This window comes from Lissotriton helveticus, chromosome 5_1 (genome assembly GCF_964261635.1).
Source record: "Lissotriton helveticus chromosome 5_1, aLisHel1.1, whole genome shotgun sequence".
NCBI classification, from domain to species: domain Eukaryota; kingdom Metazoa; phylum Chordata; class Amphibia; order Caudata; family Salamandridae; genus Lissotriton; species Lissotriton helveticus.
In genome coordinates, this window is record NC_136065.1 from 1,223,944,957 (window position 1) to 1,223,965,013 (window position 20,057).

Consider the following 20,057-nt stretch of genomic DNA (forward strand, 5'->3'; position numbering starts at 1 on the left):
GGCCTAGTGGCCTAATGGATAAGGCATCAGCCTCCGAAGCTGGGGATTGTGGGTTCGAGTCCCACCTGGGTCGTATGATATTTTCTTAAATGGCCATATTGTGATTATGGTGGTATCTAGATTAGCATAATCATGAAAGTCATGGAATTGTCTCCAGCAAGATGAAAGACAATCGAGCCAAACTTGGCCAGCACCATCTTGGCACCTGTGAAAAGGACCAAGATCAAATGAGATCATCTACCTGCCCATGGTTCTCTGATGACATAAGGGCACTTAAACAGTTCTGCAGGAGACAAGAGATAAGATGGAGAGAGTCAGATACTGCGACTCAGAAAAGGTAAAATATAAGATACGTCTATCTAGATATTAGATGCTGACTCACAAGGAGAAATCAGCCTACTTCCCCAACAAAATTGAGGCAGACGCAAACTCCTCAAAACAACTGTTTGCGTCTATCAAATAACTCACCACTGACACTTCCTCCTTGCCTAAATACTGTAGGCAATCCTTTAGTAACTCTGTGGCGGAGGCCTTCTGCCTCAAAGTTAAAGACGTTTACAATAACTTCTCCTCTCTTACAACTACATCCTCATCAGCTGTGCTATTTCCAATTCAAACTGATATGGGTTCCTCGCTTAGCCACTTCATGCCACCTTCTATGTTTGAGCTCACAAAACGGATCAAAACCTCTATATTGGGCTCGCCATGCACCCCTTGCCCTCCTATAGTTGCCATCCTTGCCGCACAGACTATTGGGCCAATACTGGCTGACATTATCTAAATAATGTGCCAGTCAGCAGTATTCCATTCAGTCTGGAAGCAGAGTTGGCTCTAACATTAATTTAAAAAATCTTACCTCGATCAACGAGACCCTTGCAGCTATCGACCCATCTCCTGTCTTCCACTGCCGGTCATGATCATTGTAAAGGTTCTGGACAAACATTTAGGGTAGCAAATTCTCACTAACAACCAATTCGGCTTTCGTGCCGAGCACACTTCGGTAACTGCCCACATTAATGTGACTGAGCAGATGAGTATGTCACTTGATCAGGGAAGCAGAGCCGCCCTGATCCTGTTTGATCTGTCAGCAGTCTTTGAGACTGTAAATCACGGGCTGCTGATGGATCGCTTGGGTAGGATATGGGTGACCAGAACAGGTTGGGAGTTGTTAAACTCGTACCTCACTGGTCAAGAGCAATCAGTAAGACTTGGTGACTTTATCTCTACTTCTTTCTCTCTTCCCTGTGGGGTCCCCCAGGGGTCCCCACTTAGCCCTACTCTATAATATATGTCACCCCTTTGGCAGAACTGATTTGATCTCATGGTGTTGCATTGCCATCATATTCTGATGGTATGCAAATCATTGTTTCACTCGCTATTGAGGACACGGATGTTGCCACCAGAATCTGTGACTGCAAGAAGGCAGTCAGTCTGCCGATAGCTATGAAATGCCGCAAACTCAACTCTAGTAAAACAGAGGTGTTGCTGGTTGGGGCTCAGGTGGTTGACTCCTTCGCTTTAGCCGTTCCTCTTCTCCATTGAGAAATCTTGCTTCCTTGCATACAATGGTCAGCTGCATCTCTGCAGATGACCGGCTTAAATTCAGTGGTAACAAATCCACACTGCAGAGAGACCTTTCTACAGATTCAGAAGTCATCACATTCTCTCCAAGGAATCCCTTCCCTTATATTCTGACATTACATTTAACATTAGCAGCTTCCCTTTGCATCCAAGGTGACCTTCTCCTCTTTAGAAATTTGAGCGTTGACTGTTTGCTCTCCAGAGATTGGCACCCCTTGGTTTGAGGGAATATGCATCGGTAAATAATTAAAAAAAGAAAATTCTTTGATTTGTGTTCTCTCATTGAAACATCACTAAATGCAATCATTGATGCCAACCAGCAGAACCTTCAGTATCGGTTGTGGAAACACACTGGGATATCACAGTTTAAGTATGGAATACAGAGGAACGTAGAAGATAATGAATCAAAATTATATTTTGATAGGGACACGAGTCAGGTACATCGCTGCTTTCCAAAACCTCCTTTGTGAGCTACGCCCACTCTCTATATTCTTCTGGGAACTTCCATCAGTGCAGTCCATTGGACATCTACGATCCTCTGCCACTGGGGCTGGGCAAACTTTAAGTTATGCTTCTGAAATCGTACATGTTTGTGTAATTCTTTAGTCTTATCAAAATGTCACCTGAGCAATTTTGCCTAACATTTTTTAAGCAGAGTGCAACTTGCCAAAGACGTCTCACAATATATCTGAGGGAGAGTGGTTTACAATGAAAATGTGTTGCAGAAAGACAATTTGTGTTAGTGCTAGTTTCCTGTTTTATTTGGAGAGTTGTTTTCACATGAGGGGTGCGTTTGCTTAAACAATGTCATGCAAGAACCCGGAAAAAACATTTCCCTCTGACATTGCTGTTTTGTGTAATGCCAGACAATGTTTAAGGAATGTAACAAATTCTGTGTAGAAAAATGGATACACTGTCGCACATCTCTGCTTGTATGGGAATCTCCGTCCGAAGAGTACAGAGGCCAGCATCAAGACATCAAAGAGCTGACCATCCTTGAATTCATTGGCCCCAGTCATCAGAGAGTTGACCATCCTTGAATCCATTGGCCCCAGTCATCAGAGATCTGACTTCCCTTGAATCGAGAGGCCCCACTTATTCATCAAAGTAATGACTGTTCTTGAGTTTCGGATTCCGTATTCAGAGAGATGCTGCTCCTTGATGCCGAGGCCACCAACCTCCCGTAGGGAGAATCTTTACCTTAGTTCAGAGGACACCATCTTCCCTGGATAAACCTGCAATCTGTGAGTTCAAATGTCACCATCCTCACCCTTGAAGAGAGGGTTTGCCTGTTTGACCCTTTCCCTTCATTGTTTACTGGTATTACAGTGCACCCTAGTATGCCAACATCTTCTTTGGGCCATTACAAGAGTGAATTTATAAAACAATAGGGAGTCATGAAATCACACTTAATTTACAGGGTGTATCTCTTCCTGCCTCCCCTGCCTTCTTATAAGATTATCTATCATTTTGATGTCGGACTGCCCATGGCTTAATATTCCGGAGGCAGGACAGACACTCTGTTCTACATAATCTAATCTAGAAGCAATATCCACAATGCCAGGACCTGAAGTGTTTTGTAATATCGGTATATCTCCATTCCTGGCTTCTTACCCCTGCCATGCTTTAATTACTACCAATTGGCATACTGACTCTTTGGATGTGGTCAGTGTGCTGTTAAGATGTAACTTTTAGTCTCCTAATGCTCTCTGCAGGTGGTTTGATAATAGTCCTTTTCTTCAGATATGATTGTTCTCTTATCTCTTCTTTGCAGCAAGGCCCAGTGGCCTAATGGATAAGGCATCAGCCTCCGAAGCTGGGGATTGTGGGTTCGAGTCCCACCTGGGTCGTATGATATTTTCTTAACAGCCATATTGTGATTATGGTGGTATCTAGATTAGCATAATCATGAAGGTCATGTAATTGTCTCCAGCAAGTTGAAAGACAATCGAGCCAAACTTGGCCAGCACCATCTTGGCACCTGTGAAAAGGACCAAGATCAAATGAGATCATCTACCTGCCTATGGTTCTCTGATGACATAAGGACACTTAAACAGTTCTGCAGGAGACAAGAGAAAAGATGGAGAGAGTCAGATACTGCGACTCAGAAAAGGTAAAATATAAGATATGTCTATCTAGATATTAGATGCTGACTCACAAGGAGAAATCGGCCTACTTCCCCAACAAAATTGAGGCAGACGCAAACTCCTCAAAACAACTGTTTGCGTCTATCAAATAACTCACCACTGACACTTCCTCCTTGCCTAAATACTGTAGGTAATCCTTTAGTAACTCTGTGGCAGAGGCCTTCTGCCTCAAAGTTAAAGACGTTTACCATAACTTCTCCTCTCTTACAACTACATCCTCATCAGCTGTGCTATTTCCAATTCAAACTGATATGGGTTCCTCGCTTAGCCACTTCATGCCACCTTCTATGTTTGAGCTTACGAAACTGATCAAAACCTCTAAATTGCGCTCGCCATGCACCCCTTGCCCTCCTATAGTTGCCATCCTTGCCGCACAGACTATTAGGCCAATACTGGCTGACATTATCCAATTAATGTGCCAGTCAGGAGTATTCCATTCAGTCTGGAAGCAGAGTTGGCTCTAACATTAATTTTAAAAATCTTACCTCGATCAACGAGACCCTTGCAGCTATCGACCCATCTCCTGTCTTCCACTGCCGGCCATGATCATTGTAAAGGTGCTGGACAAACATTAGGTGGAGCAAATTCTCACTAACAACCAATTCGGCTTTCGTGCCGAGCACACTACGGTAACTGCCCACATTAAAGTGACTGAGCAGATGAGTATGTCACTTGATCAGGGAAGCAGAGCCGCCCTGACACTGTTTGATCTGTCAGCAGTCTTTGAGACTGTAAATCACGGGCTGCTGATGGATCGCTTGGGTAGGATATGGGTGACCAGAACAGGTTGGGAGTTGTTAAACTCGTACCTCACTGGTCAAGAGCAACCAGTAAGACTTGGTGACTTTATCTCTACTTCTTTCTCTCTTCCCTGTGGGGTCCCCCAGGGGTCCTCACTTAGCCCTACTCTATAATATATGTCACCCCTTTGGCAGAACTGATTTGATCTCATGGTGTTGCATTGACATCATATTCTGATGGTATGCAAATCATTGTTTCACTCGCTATTGAGGACACGAATGTTGCCACCAGAATCTGTGACTGCAAGAAGGCAGTCAGTCTGCCGATAGCTGTGAAATGCCGCAAACTAAACTCTTGTAAAACAGAGGTGTTGCTGGTTGGGGCTCAGGTGGTGTACTCCTTCGCTTTAGCCGTTCCTCTTCTCCATTGAGAAATCTTGCTTCCTTGCATACAAAGGTCAGCTGCATCTCTGCAGATGACCGACTTAAATACAGTGGTAACAAATCCACACTGCAGAGAGACCTTTCTACAGATTCAGAAGTCATCACATTCTCTCCAAGGAATCCTTTCCCTTATATTCTGACATCACATTTAACATTAGCAGCTTCCCTTTGCATCCAAGGTGACCTTCTTCTCTTTAGAAATTTGAGAGTTGACTGTGCGCTCTCCAGAGATCGGCACCCCTTGGTTTGAGAGAATATGCATCGGTGAATAATTAAAAAAAGAAAATTCTTTTATTTGTGTTTACTCATTGAAACATCACTAAATTAAATCATTGATTCCAACCAGCAGAACCTTCAGTACTGGTTGTGGAAACACACTGGGATATCACAGTTTAAGTATGGAATACAGAGGAATGTAGAAGATAATGAATCAAAATTATATTTTGATAGGGACACGAGTCAGGTACATCGTTGCTTTCCAAAACCTCCTTTGTGAGCTACGCCCACTCTCTGTATTCTTCTGGGAACTTCCATCAGTGCAGTCCATTGGACATCTACGATCCTCTGCCACTGGGGCTGGGCAAACTTTAAGTTATGCTTATGAAATCCTACATGTTTGTGTAATTCTTTAGTCTTATCAAAATGTCACCTGAGCAATTTTGCCTAACATTTTGTAAGCAGAGTGCAACTTGCCAAAGACGTCTCACAATATATCTGAGGGAGAGTGGTTTACAATGAAAATGTGTTGCAGAAAGGCAATTTGTGTTAGTGCTAGTTTCCTGTTTTATTTGGAGAGTTGTTTTCACATGAGGGGTGCGTTTGCTTAAACAATGTCATGCAAGAACCCGGAAAAAACATTTCCCTCTGACATTGCTGTTTTGTGTACTGCCAGACAATGTTTAAGGAATTTAACAAATTCTGTGTAGAAAAATTGATACACTGTCGCACATCTCTGCTTGTATGGGAATCTCCGTCCGAAGAGTACAGAGGCCAGCATCAAGACATCAAAGAGCTGACCATCCTTGAATTCATTGGCCCCAGTCATCAGAGAGCTGACCATCCTTGAATCCATTTGCCCCAGTCATCAGAGATCTGACTTCCCTTGAATCGAGAGGCCCCACTTATTCATCAAAGTAATGACTGTCCTTGAGTTTCGGATTCTGTATTCAGAGAGATGCTGCTCCTTGATGCCGAGGCCACCAACCTCCCGTAGGGAGAATCTTTACCTTAGTTCAGAGGACACCATCTTCTCTGGATAAACCTGCAATCTGTGAGTTCAAATGTCACCATCCTCACCCTTGAAGAGAGGGTTTGCCTGCTTGACCCTTTCCCTTCATTGTTTACTGGTATTACAGTGCACCCTAGTATGCCAACATCTTCTTTGGGCCATTACAAGAGTGAATTTATAAAACAATAGGGAGTCATGAAATCACACTTAATTTACAGGGTGTATCTCTTCCTGCCGCCCCTGCCTTCTTATAAGATTATCTATCATTTTGATGTCGGACTGCCCATGGCTTAATATTCCGGAGGCAGGGCAGACACTCTGTTCTACACAATCTCATCTAGAAGCAATAACCACAATGCCAGGACCTGAAGTGTTTTGTAATGTCGGTATATCTCCATTCCTGGCTTCTTACCCCTGCCATGCTTTAATTACTTCCCATTGGCATACTGACTCTTTGGATGTGGTCAGTGTGCTGTTAAGATGTAACTTTTAGTCTCCTAATGCTCTCTGCAGGCTGTTTGATAATAGTCCTTTTCTTCAGATATGATTGTTCTCTTATCTCTTCTTTGCAGCAAGGCCCAGTGGCCTAACGGATAAGGCATCAGCCTCCGAAGCTGGGGATTGTGGGTTCGAGTCCCACCTGGGTCGTATGATCTTTTCTTAAATGGCCATATTGTGATTATGGTGGTATCTAGATTAGCATAATCATGAAGGTCATGTAATTGTCTCCAGCAAGATGAAAGACAATCGAGCCAAACTTGGCCAGCACCATCTTGGCACCTGTTAAAAGGACCAAGATCAAATGAGATCATCTACCTGCCTATGGTTCTCTGATGACATAAGGGCACTTAAACAGTTCTGCAGGAGACAAGAGAAAAGATGGAGAGAGTCAGATACTGCGACTCAGAAAAGGTGAAATATAAGATATGTCTATCTAGATATTAGCTGCTGACTCACAAGGAGAAATCGGCCTACTTCCCAAACAAAATTGAGGCAGACGCAAACTCCTCAAAACAAATGTTTGCGTCTATCAAATAACTCACCACTGACACTTCCTCCTTGCCTAAATACTGTAGGCAATCCTTTAGTAACTCTGTGGCAGAGGACTTCTGCCTCAAAGTTAAAGACGTTTACAATAACTTCTCCTCTCTTACAACTACATCCTCATCAGCTGTGCTATTTCCAATTCAAACTGATATGGGTTCCTCGCTTAGCCACTTCATGCCACCTTCTATGTTTGAGCTTACGAAACTGATCAAAACCTCTAAATTGGGCTCGCCATGCACCCCTTGCCCTCCTATAGTTGCCATCCTTGCCGCACAGACTATTAGGCCAATACTGGCTGACATTATCTAAACAATGTGCCAGTCAGGAGTATTCCATTCAGTCTGGAAGCAGAGTTGGCTCTAACATTAATTTTAAAAATCTTACCTCGATCAACGAGACCCTTGCAGCTATCGACCCATCTCCTGTCTTCCTCTGCCAGCCATGATCATTGTAAAGGTGCTGGACAAACATTAGGTGGAGCAAATTCTCACTAACAACCAATTCGGCTTTCGTGCCGAGCACACTACGGTAACTGCCCACATTAAAGTGACTGAGCAGATGAGTATGTCACTTGATCAGGGAAGCAGAGCCGCCCTGATCCTGTTTGATCTGTCAGCAGTCTTTGAGACAGTAAATCACGGGCTGATGATGGATAGCTTGGGTAGGATATGGGTGACCAGAACAGGTTGGGAGTTGTTAAATTCGTACCTCACTGGTCAAGAGCAATCAGTAAGACTTGGTGACTTTATCTCTACTTCTTTCTCTCTTCCCTGTGGGGTCCCCCAGGGGTCCTCACTTAGCCCTACTCTATAATATATGTCACCCCTTTGGCAGAACTGATTTGATCTCATGGTGTTGCATTGACATCATATTCTGATGGTATGCAAATCATTGTTTCACTCGCTATTGAGGACACGGATGTTGCCACCAGAATCTGTGACTGCAAGAAGGCAGTCAGTCTGCCGATAGCTATGAAATGCCGCAAACTTAACTCTAGTAAAACAGAGGTGTTGCTGATTGGGGCTCAGGTGGTTGACTCCTTCGCTTTAGCCGTTCCTCTTCTCCATTGAGAAATCTTGCTTCCTTGCATACAAAGGTCAGCTGCATCTCTGCAGATGACCGACTTAAATACAGAGGTAACAAATCCACACTGCAGAGAGACCTTTCTACAGATTCAGAAGTCATCACATTCTCTCCAAGGAATCCCTTCCCTTATATTCTGACATCACATTTAAAATTAGCAGCTTCCCTTTGCATCCAAGGTGACCTTCTTCTCTTTAGAAATTTGAGAGTTGACTGTGTGCTCTCCAGAGATCGGCACCCCTTGGTTTGAGAGAATATGCATCGGTAAATAATTAAAAATAGAAAATTCTTTTATTTGTGTTTACTCATTGAAACATCACTAAATGCAAACATTGATGCCAACCAGCAGAACCTTCAGTACCGGTTGTGGAAACACACTGGGATATCACAGTTTAAGTATGGAATACAGAGGAACGTAGAAGATAATGAATACAAATTATATTTTCATAGGGACACGAGTCAGGTACATCGTTGCTTTCCAAAACCTCCTTTGTGAGCTACGCCCACTCTCTATATTCTTCTGGGAACTTCCATCAGTGCAGTCCATTGGACATCTACGATCCTCTGCCACTGGGGCTGGGCAAACTTTAAGTTATGCTTCTGAAATCCTACATGTTTTTGTAATTCTTTAGTCTTAACAAAATGTCACATGAGCAATTTTGCCTAACATTTTTTAAGCAGAGTGCAACTTGCCAAAGACGTCTCCCAATATATCTGAGGGAGTGTGGTTTAAATGAAAATGTGTTGCAGAAAGACAATTTGTGTTAGTGCTAGTTTCCTGTTTTATTTGGAGAGTTGTTTTCACATGAGGGGTGCGTTTGCTTAAACAATGTCATGCAAGAACCCGGAAAAAACATTTCCCTCTGACATTGCTGTTTTGTGTAATGTCAGACAATGTTTAAGGAATTTAACAAATTCTGTGTAGAAAAATGGATACACTGTCGCACATCTCTGCTTGTATGGGAATCTCCGTCCGAAGAGTACAGAGGCCAGCATCAAGACATCAAAGAGCTGACCATCCTTGAATTCATTGGCCCCAGTCATCAGAGATCTGACTTCCCTTGAATCGAGAGGCCCCACTTATTCATCAAAGTAATGACTGTCCTTGAGTTTCGGATTCCGTATTCAGAGAGATGCTGCTCCTTGATGTCGAGGCCACCAACCTCCCGTAGGGAGAATCTTTACCTTAGTTCAGAGGACACCATCTTCCCTGGATAAACCTGTAATCTGTGAGTTCAAATGTCACCATCCTCGCCCTTGAAGAGAGGGTTTGCCTGCTTGACCCTTTCCCTTCATTGTTTACTGGTATTACAGTGCACCCTAGTATGCCAACATCTTCTTTGGGCCATTACAAGAGTGAATTTATAAAACAATAGGGAGTCATGAAATCACACTTAATTTACACGGTGTATCTCTTCCTGCCGCCCCTGCCTTCTTATAAGATTATCTATCATTTTGATGTCAGACTGCCCATGGCTTAATATTCCGGAGGCAGGACAGACACTCTGTTCTACACAATCTAATCTAGAAGCAATAACCACAATGCCAGGACCTGAAGTGTTTTGTAATGTCGGTATATCTCCATTCATGGCTTCTTACCCCTGCCATGCTTTAATTACTTGCCATTGGCATACTGACTCTTTGGATGTGGTCAGTGTGCTGTTAAGATGTAACTTTTAGTCTCCTAATGCTCTCTGCAGGCTGTTTGATAATAGTCCTTTCCTTCAGATATGATTGTTCTCTTATCTCTTCTTAGCAGCAAGGCCCAGTGGCCTAATGGATAAGGCATCAGCCTCCGAAGCTGGGGATTGTGGGTTCGAGTCCCACCTGGGTCGTATGATATTTTCTTAAATGGCCATATTGTGATTATGGTGGTATCTAGATTAGCATAATCATGAAGGTCATGTAATTGTCTCCAGCAAGATGAAAGACAATCGAGCCAAACTTGGCCAGCACCATCTTGGCACCTGTGAAAAGGACCAAGATCAAATGAGATCATCTACCTGCCTATGGTTCTCTGATGACATAAGGGCACTTAAACAGTTCTGCAGGAGACAAGAGAAAAGATGGAGAGAGTCAGATACTGCGACTCAGAAAAGGTAAAATATAAGATATGTCTATCTAGATATTAGATGCTGACTCGTAAGGAGAAATCGGCCTACTTCCCCAATAAAATTGAGGCAGACGCAAACTCCTCAAAACAACTGTTTGCGTCTATCAAATAACTCACCACTGACACTTCCTCCTTGCCTAAATACTGTAGGCAATCCTTTAGTAACTCTGTGGCAGAGGCCTTCTGCCTCAAAGTTAAAGACGTTTACAATAACTTCTCCTCTCTTACAAATACATCCTCATCAGCTATGCTATTTCCAATTCAAACTGATATGGGTTTCTCGCTTAGCCACTTCATGCCACCTTCTATGTTTGAGCTTACGAAACTGATCAAAACCTTTAAATTGGGCTCGCCATGCACCCCTTGCCCTCCTATAGTTGCCATCCTTGCCGCACAGACTATTAGGCCAATACTGGCTGACATTATCCAAACAATGTGCCAGTCAGGAGTATTCCATTCAGTCTGGAAGCAGAGTTGGCTCTAACATTAATTTTAAAAATCTTACCTCGATCAACGAGACCCTTGCAGCTATCGACCCATCTCCTGTCTTCCACTGCCGGCCATGATCATTGTAAAGGTGCTGGACAAACATTAGGTGGAGCAAATTCTCACTAACAACCAATTCGGCTTTCGTGCCGAGCACACTATGGTAACTGCCCACATTAAAGTGACTGAGCAGATGAGTATGTCACTTGATCAGGGAAGCAGAGCCGCCCTGATCCTGTTTGATCTGTCAGCAGTCTTTGAGACTGTAAATCACGGGCTGCTGATGGATCGCTTGGGTAGGATATGGGTGACCAGAACAGGTTGGGAGTTGTTAAACTCGTACCTCACTGGTCAAGAGCAACCAGTAAGACTTGGTGACTTTATCTCTACTTCTTTCTCTCTTCCCTGTGGGGTCCCCCAGGGGTCCTCACTTAGCCCTACTCTATAATATATGTCACCCCTTTGGCAGAACTGATTTGATCTCATGGTGTTGCATTGACATCATATTCTGATGGTATGCAAATCATTGTTTCACTCGCTATTGAGGACACGGATGTTGCCACCAGAATCTGTGACTGCAAGAAGGCAGTCAGTCTGCCGATAGCTATGAAATGCCGCAAACTCAACTCTTGTAAAACAGAGGTGTTGCTGGTTGGGACTCAGGTGGTGTACTCCTTCGCTTTAGCCGTTCCTCTTCTCCATTTAGAAATCTTGCTTCCTGGCATACAAAGGTAAGCTGCATCTCTGCAGTTGACCAACTTAAATTCAGTGGTAACAAATCCACACTGCAGAGAGACCTTTCTACAGATCCAGAAGTCATCACATTCTCTCCAAGGAATCTCTTCCCTTATATTCTGACATCACATTTAACATTAGCAGCTTCCCTTTGCATCCAAGGTGACCTTCTTCTCTTTAGAAATTTGAGAGTTGACTGTGTGCTCTCCAGAGATCGGCACCCCTTGGTTTGAGAGAATATGCATCGGTAAATAATTAAAAAAAGAAAATTCTTTTATTTGTGTTTACTCATTGAAACATCACTAAATGCAATCATTGATGCCAACCAGCAGAACCTTCAGTACCGGTTGTGGAAACACACTGGGATATCACAGTTTAAGTATGGAATACAGAGGAAAGTAGAAGATAATGAATCAAAATTATATTTTGATAGGGACACGAGTCAGGTACATCGTTGCTTTCCAAAACCTCCTTTGTGAGCTATGCCCACTCTCTATATTCTTCTGGGAACTTCCATCAGTGCAGTCCATTGGACATCTACGATCCTCTGCCACTGGGGCTGGGCAAACTTTAAGTTATGCTTCTGAAATCCTACATGTTTGTGTAATTCTTTAGTCTTATCAAAATGTCTCCTGAGCAATTTTGCCTAACATTTTTTAAGCAGAGTGCAACTTGCCAAAGACGTCTCACAATATATCTGAGGGAGAGTGGTTTACAATGAAAATGTGTTGCAGAAAGACAATTTGGGTTAGTGCTAGTTTCCTGTTTTATTTGGAGAGTTGTTTTCACATGAGGGGTCCGTTTGCTTAAACAATGTCATGCAAGAAACCGGAAAAAACATTTCCCTCTGACATTGCTGTTTTGTGTAATGCCAGACAATGTTTAAGGAATTTAACAAATTCTGTGTAGAAAAATGGATACACTGTCGCACATCTCTGCTTGTATGGGAATCTCCGTCTGAAGAGTACAGAGGCCAGCATCAAGACATCAAAGAGCTGACCATCCTTGAATTAATTGGCCCCAGTCATCAGAGAGCTGACCATCCTTGAATCCATTGGCCCCAGTCATCAGAGATCTGACTTCCCTTGAATCGAGAGGCCCCACTTATTCATCAAAGTAATGACTGTCCTTGAGTTTCGGATTCCGTATTCAGAGAGATGCTGCTCCTTGATGCCGAGGCCACCAACCTCCCGTAGGGAGAATCTTTACCTTAGTTCAGAGGACACCATCTTCTCTGGATAAACCTGCAATCTGTGAGTTCAAATGTCACCATCCTCACCCTTGAAGAGAGGGTTTGCCTGCTTGACCCTTTCCCTTCATTGTTTACTGGTATTACAGTGCACCCTAGTATGCCAACATCTTCTTTGGGCCATTACAAGAGTGAATTTATAAAACAATAGGGAGTCATGAAATCACACTTAATTTACAGGGTGTATCTCTTCCTGCCGCCCCTGCCTTCTTATAAGATTATCTATCATTTTGATGTCAGACTGCCCATGGCTTAATATTCCGGAGACAGGGCAGACACTCTGTTCTACACAATCTAATCTAGAAGCAATAACCACAATGCCAGGACCTGAAGTGTTTTGTAATGTCGGTATATCTCCATTCCTATAACCACAATGCCAGGACCTGAAGTGTTTTGTAATGTCGGTATATCTCCATTCCTCGCTTCTTACCCCTGCCATGCTTTAATTACTTGCCATTGGCATATTGACTCTTTGGATGTGGTCAGTGTGCTGTTAAGATGTAACTTTTAGTCCCCTAATTCTCTCTGCAGGCTGTTTGATAATAGTCCTTTTCTTCAGATATGATTGTTCTCTTATCTCTTCTTTGCAGCAAGGCCCAGTGGCCTAACGGATAAGGCATCAGCCTCCGAAGCTGGGGATTGTGGGTTCGAGTCCCACCTGGGTCGTATGATATTTTCTTAAATGGCCATATTGTGATTATGGTGGTATCTAGATTAGCATAATCATGAAGGTCATGTAATTGTCTCCAGCAAGATGAAAGACAATCGAGCCAAACTTGGCCAGCACCATCTTGACACCTGTGAAAAGGACCTAGATCAAATGAGATCATCTACCTGCCTATGGTTCTCTGATGACATAAGGGCACTTAAACAGTTCTGCAGGAGACAAGAGAAAAGATGGAGAGAGTCAGATACTGCGACTCCGAAAAGGTAAAATTAAAGATATGTCTATCTAGATATTAGCTGCTGACTCACAAGGAGAAATCGGCCTACTTCCCAAACAAAATTGAGGCAGACGCAAACTCCTCAAAACAACTGTTTGCGTCTATCAAATAACTCACCACTAACACTTCCTCCTTGCCTAAATACTGTAGGCAATCCTTTAGTAACTCTGTGGCAGAGGCCTTCTGCCTCAAAGTTAAAGACGTTTACAATAACTTCTCCTCTCTTACAACTACATCCTCATCAGCTGTGCTATTTCCAATTCAAACTGATATGGGTTCCTCGCTTAGCCACTTCATGCCACCTTCTATGTTTGAGCTTACGAAACTGATCAAAACCTCTAAATTGGGCTCGCCATGCACCCCTTGCCCTCCTATAGTTGCCATCCTTGCCGCACAGACTATTAGGCGGGAAACAACCATTACAACGCAACTTTTACAACGTACTACCATTACAACGAAACTTTTACAACGCAAAAACTTTTACAACGCATACCATTACAACGCAGGATTTTACAACGCAAGTACCTTTACAACGCATACCATTACAACGTAAGTATTGGTAAGTATATAATTATTTTTAAAATATTATATGTTTGGGTTTTTGGGTAAAGGGGTATTTTTAGGGTTCAGGGTAAGTTTTCAGTTTTTGGGTAAAGGGGTATTTTTAGGGTTCAGGGTCAGTTTTCAGTTTTGGGGTAAAGGGGTATTTTTAGGGTTCAGGGTCAGTTTTTAGTTTTTGGGTAAAGGGGTATTTTTAGGGTTCAGGGTCAGTTTTTAGTTTTTGGGTAAAGGGGTATTTTTAGGGTTCAGTGTCAGTTTTCAGTTTTTGGGTAAAGGGGTATTTTTAGGGTTCAGGGTCAGTTTTCAGTTGTTGGGTAAAGGGGTATTTTTAGGGTTCAGGGTCAGTTTTCAGTTTTTGGGTAGGGGTATTTTTAGGGTTCAGGGTCAGTTTTCAGTTTTTGGGTAAAGGGGTATTTTTAGGGTTCAGGGTCAGTTTTCCGTTTTTGGGTAAAGGGGTATTTTTAGGGTTCAGGGTCAGTTTTCAGTTTTTGGGTAAAGGGGTATTTTTAGGGTTCAGGGTCAGTTTTCAGTTTTTGGGTAAAGGGGTATTTTTAGGGTTCAGGGTCAGTTTGGGGTTTTTGGGTAAAGGGGTATTTTTAGGGTTCAGGGACAGTTTTGGGTTTTTGGGGTACAGGGTTAATTTGTAAAAATAAAATAAAATTATATTTAAATTAAATTAATTAAATGTAATTAAATAAAAATTAATTATATTTTAATAATTTAAATTAAAAAAAATATTTTTAGGGTTCAGGGTCAGTTTGGGGTTTTTGGGGTACAGGGTTAATTTGTAAAAATAAATTAAAATTATATTTAAATTAAATTAATTAAATAAAATTAAATACAATTTAATTATATTTTAATAATTTAACATAATTTATATTAAAAAAAATATTATATACTTACCAATATTTACGTTGTAATGGTATGCGTTGTAAAGGTACTTGCGTTGTAAAATCTTGCGTTGTAATGGTATGCGTTGTAAAAGTTTTTGCGTTGTAAAAAATTCGTTGTAATGGTAGTCGTTGTAAAAATATGCGTTGTAACGTCATACATCCCTATTAGGCCAATACTGGCTGACATTATCCAAACAATGTGCCAGTCAGGAGTATTCCATTCAGTCTGGAAGCAGAGTTGGCTCCAACATTAATTTTAAAAATCTTACCTCGATCAACGAGACCCTTGCAGCTATCGACCCATCTCCTGTCTTCCACTGCCGGCCATGATCATTGTAAAGGTGCTGGACAAACATTAGGTGGAGCAAATTCTCACTAACAACCAATTCGGCTTTCGTGCCGAGCACACTGAGGTAACTGCCCACATTAAAGTGACTGAGCAGATGAGCATTTCACTTGATCAGGAAAGCAGAGCCGCCCTGATCCTGTTTGATCTGTCAGCAGTCTTTGAGACTGTAAATCACGGGCTGCTGATGGATAGCTTGGGTAGGATATGGGTGACCAGAACAGGTTGGGAGTTGTTAAACTCGTACCTCACTGGTCAAGAGCAATCAGTAAGACTTGGTGACTTTATCTCTACTTCTTTCTCTCTTCCCTGTGGGGTCCCCCAGGGGTCCTCACTTAGCCCTACTCTATAATATATGTCACCCCTTTGGCAGAACTGATTTGATCTCATGGTGTTGCATTGACATCATATTCTGATGGTATGCAAATCATTGTTTCACTCGCTATTGAGGACACGGATGTTGCCACCAGAATATGTGACTGCAAGAAGGCAGTCAGTCTGCCGATAGCTATGAAATGCCACAAACTTAACTCTAGTAAAACAGAGGTGTTGCTGATTGGGGCTCAGGTGGTTGACTCCTTCGCTTTAGCCGTTCCTCTTCTCCATTTAGAAATCTTGCTTCCTGGCATACAAAGGTAAGCTGCATCTCTGCAGATGACCGACTTAAATTCAGTGGTAACAAATCCACACTGCAGAGAGACCTTTCTACAGATCCAGTAGTCATCACATTCTCTCCAAGGAATCCCTTCCCTTATATTCTGACATCACATTTAACATTAGCAGCTTCCCTTTGCATCCAAGGTAACCTTCTTCTCTTTAGAAATTTGAGAGTTGACTGTGTGCTCTCCAGAGATCGGCACCCCTTGGTTTGAGAGAATATGCATCGGTAAATAATTAAAAAAAGAAAATTCTTTTATTTGTGTTTACTCATTGAAACATCACTAAATGCAATCATTGATGCCAACCAGCAGAACCTTCAGTACCGGTTGTGGAAACACACTGGGATATCACAGTTTAAGTATGGAATACAGAGGAACGTAGAAGATAATGAATACAAATTATATTTTCATAGGGACACGAGTCAGGTACATCGTTGCTTTCCAAAACCTCCTTTGTGAGCTACGCCCACTCTCTATATTCTTCTGGGAACTTCCATCAGTGCAGTCCATTGGACATCTACGATCCTCTGCCACTGGGGCTGGGCAAACTTTAAGTTATGCTTCTGAAATCCTACATGTTTGTGTAATTCTTTAGTCTTATCAAAATGTCACCTGAGCAATTTTGCCTAACAGTTTTTTAAGCAGAGTGCAACTTGCCAAAGACGTCTCACAATATATCTGAGGGAGAGTGGTTTACAATGAAAATGTGTTGCAGAAAGACAATTTGTGTTAGTGCTAGTTTCCTGTTTTATTTGGAGAGTTGTTTTCACATGAGGGGTCCGTTTGCTTAAACAATGTCATGCAAGAACCCGGAAAAAACATTTCCCTCTGACATTGCTGTTTTGTGTAATGCCAGACAATGTTTAAGGAATTTAACAAATTCTGTGTAGAAAAATGGATACACTGTCGCACATCTCTGCTTGTATGGGAATCTCCATCCGAAGAGTACAGAGGCCAGCATCAAGACATCAAAGAGCTGACCATCCTTGAATTAATTGGCCCCAGTCATCAGAGAGCTGACCATCCTTGAATCCATTGGCCCCAGTCATCAGAGATCTGACTTCCCTTGAATCGAGAGGCCCCACTTATTCATCAAAGTAATGACTGTCCTTGAGTTTCGGATTCCGTATTCAGAGAGATGCTGCTCCTTGATGCCGAGGCCACCAACCTGCCGTAGGGAGAATCTAATACCTTAGTTCAGAGGACACCATCTTCTCTGGATAAACCTGCAATCTGTGAGTTCAAATGTCACCATCCTCACCCTTGAAGAGAGGGTTTGCCTGCTTGACCCTTTCCCTTCATTGTTTACTGGTATTACAGTGCACCCTAGTATGCCAACATCTTCTTTGGGCCATTACAAGAGTGAATTTATAAAACAATAGGGAGTCATGAAATCACACTTAATTTACAGGGTGTATCTCTTCCTGCCCCCCTGCCTTCTTATAAGATTATCTATCATTTTGATGTCAGACTGCCCATGGCTTAATATTCCGGAGGCAGGGCAGACACTCTGTTCTACACAATCTAATCAAGAAGCAATAACTACAATGCCAGGACCTGAAGTGTTTTGTAATGTCGGTATATCTCCATTCCTGGCTTCTTACCCGTGCCATGCTTTAATTACTTGCCATTGGCATACTGACTCTTTGGATGTGGTCAGTGTGCTGTTAAGATGTAACTTTTAGTCTCCTAATGCTCTCTGCAGGCTGTTTGATAATAGTCCTTTTCTTCAGATATGATTGTTCTCTTATCTCTTCTTTGCAGCAAGGCCCAGTGGCCTAGTGGATAAGGCATCAGCCTCCGAAGCTGGGGATTGTGGGTTCGAGTCCCACCTGGGTCGTATGATATTTTCTTAAATGGCCATATTGTGATTATGGTGGTATCTAGATTAGCATAATCATGAAGGTCATGTAATTGTCTCCAGCAAGATGAAAGACAATCGAGCCAAACTTGGCCAGCACCATCTTGGCACCTGTGAAAAGAACCAAGATCAAATGAGATCATCTATCTGCCTATGGTTCTCTGATGACATAAGGGCACTTAAACAGTTCTGCAGGAGACAAGAGAAAAAATGGAGAGAGTCAGATACTGCGACTCAGAAAAGGTAAAATATAAGATATGTCTATCTAGATATTAGATGCTGACTCACAGGGAGAAATCGGCCTACTTCCCCAACAAAATTGAGGCAGACGCAAACTCCTCAAAACAACTGTTTGCGTCTATGAAATAACTCACCACTGACACTTCCTCCTTGCCTAAATACTGTAGGCAATCCGTTAGTAACTCTGTGGCAGAGGCCTTCTGCCTCAAAGTTAAAGACGTTTACAATAACTTCTCCTCTCTTACAACTACATCCTCATCAGCTGTGCTATTTCCAATTCAAACTGATATGGGTTCCTCGCTTAGCCACTTCATGCCACCTTCTATGTTTGAGCTTACGAAACTGATCAAAACCTCTAAATTGCGCTCGCCATGCACCCCTTGCCCTCCTATAGTTGCCATCCTTGCCGCACAGACTATTAGGCCAATACTGGCTGACATTATCCAATTAATGTGCCAGCCAGGAGTATTCTATTCAGTCTGAAAGCAGAGTTTGCTCTAACATTAATTTTAAAAATCTTACCTCGGTCAACGAGACCCTTGCAGCTATCGACCCATCTCCTGTCTTCCACTGCCGGCCATGATCATTGTAAAGGTGCTGGACAAACATTAGGTGGAGCAAATTCTCACGAACAACCAATTCGGCTTTCGTGCCGAGCACACTACGGTAACTGCCCACATTAAAGTGACTGAGCAGATGAGTATGTCACTTGATCAGGGAAGCAGAGCCGCCCTGACCCTGTTTGATCTGTCAGCAGTATTTGAGACTGTAAATCACGGGCTGCTGATGGATCCCTTGGGTAGGATATGGGTGACCAGAACAGGTTGGGAGTTGTTAAACTCGTACCTCACTGGTCAAGAGCAACCAGTAAGACTTGGTGACTTTATCTCTACTTCTTTCTCTCTTCCCTGTGGGGTCCCCCAGGGGTCCTCACTTAGCCCTACTCTATAATATATGTCACCGCTTAGGCAGAACTGATTTGATCTCATGGTGTTGCATTGACATCATATTCTGATGGTATGCAAATCATTGTTTCACTCGCTATTGAGGACACGGATGTTGCCACCAGAATCTGTGACTGCAAGAAGGCAGTCAGTCTGCCGATAGCTATGAAATGCCGCAAACTAAACTCATGTAAAACAGAGGTGTTGCTGGTTGGGGCTCAGGTGGTGTACTCCTTCGCTTTAGCCGTTCCTCTTCTCCATTTAGAAATCTTGCTTCCTTGCACACAAAGGTCAGCTGCATCTCTGCAGATGACCGACTTAAATTCAGTGGTAACAAATCCACACTGCAGAGAGACCTATCTACAGATCCAGAAGTCATCACATTCTCTCCAAGGAATCCCTTCCCTTATATTCTGACATCACATTTAACATTAGCAGCTTCCCTCTGCATCCAAGGTGACCTTATTCTCTTTAGAAATTTGAGAGTTGACTGTGTGCTCTCCAGAGATCGGCACGCCTTTGTTTGAGAGAATATGCATCGGTAAATAATTAAAAAAAGAAAATTCCTTTATTTGTGTTTACTCATTGAAACATCACTCAATGCAATCATTGATGCCAACCAGCAGAACCTTCAGTACCGGTTGTGGAAACACACTGGGATATCACAGTTTAAGTATGGAATACAGAGGAACGTAGAAGATAATGAATCAAAATTATATTTTGATAGGGACACGAGTCAGGTACATCGTTGCTTTC

General features: G+C 42.6%; 6 non-coding genes across 6 annotated transcripts; all 6 read left to right on the forward strand.

The window, feature by feature from the left end:
- Positions 1–73, forward strand: TRNAR-CCG (transfer RNA arginine (anticodon CCG)). Its single transcript has one exon. It is a non-coding gene; the product is annotated as a tRNA-Arg (tRNA).
- Positions 74–3,358: 3,285 nt separating this feature from the next.
- Positions 3,359–3,431, forward strand: TRNAR-CCG (transfer RNA arginine (anticodon CCG)). The gene has a single exon. It is a non-coding gene; the product is annotated as a tRNA-Arg (tRNA).
- Positions 3,432–6,715: 3,284 nt separating this feature from the next.
- On the forward strand, positions 6,716–6,788 carry TRNAR-CCG (transfer RNA arginine (anticodon CCG)). Its single transcript has one exon. It is a non-coding gene; the product is annotated as a tRNA-Arg (tRNA).
- A 3,244-nt stretch (positions 6,789–10,032) lies between these two features.
- On the forward strand, positions 10,033–10,105 carry TRNAR-CCG (transfer RNA arginine (anticodon CCG)). Its single transcript has one exon. It is a non-coding gene; the product is annotated as a tRNA-Arg (tRNA).
- Positions 10,106–13,446: 3,341 nt separating this feature from the next.
- Positions 13,447–13,519, forward strand: TRNAR-CCG (transfer RNA arginine (anticodon CCG)). The gene has a single exon. It is a non-coding gene; the product is annotated as a tRNA-Arg (tRNA).
- A 4,504-nt stretch (positions 13,520–18,023) lies between these two features.
- On the forward strand, positions 18,024–18,096 carry TRNAR-CCG (transfer RNA arginine (anticodon CCG)). Its single transcript has one exon. It is a non-coding gene; the product is annotated as a tRNA-Arg (tRNA).
- Positions 18,097–20,057: the final 1,961 nt, after the last annotated feature.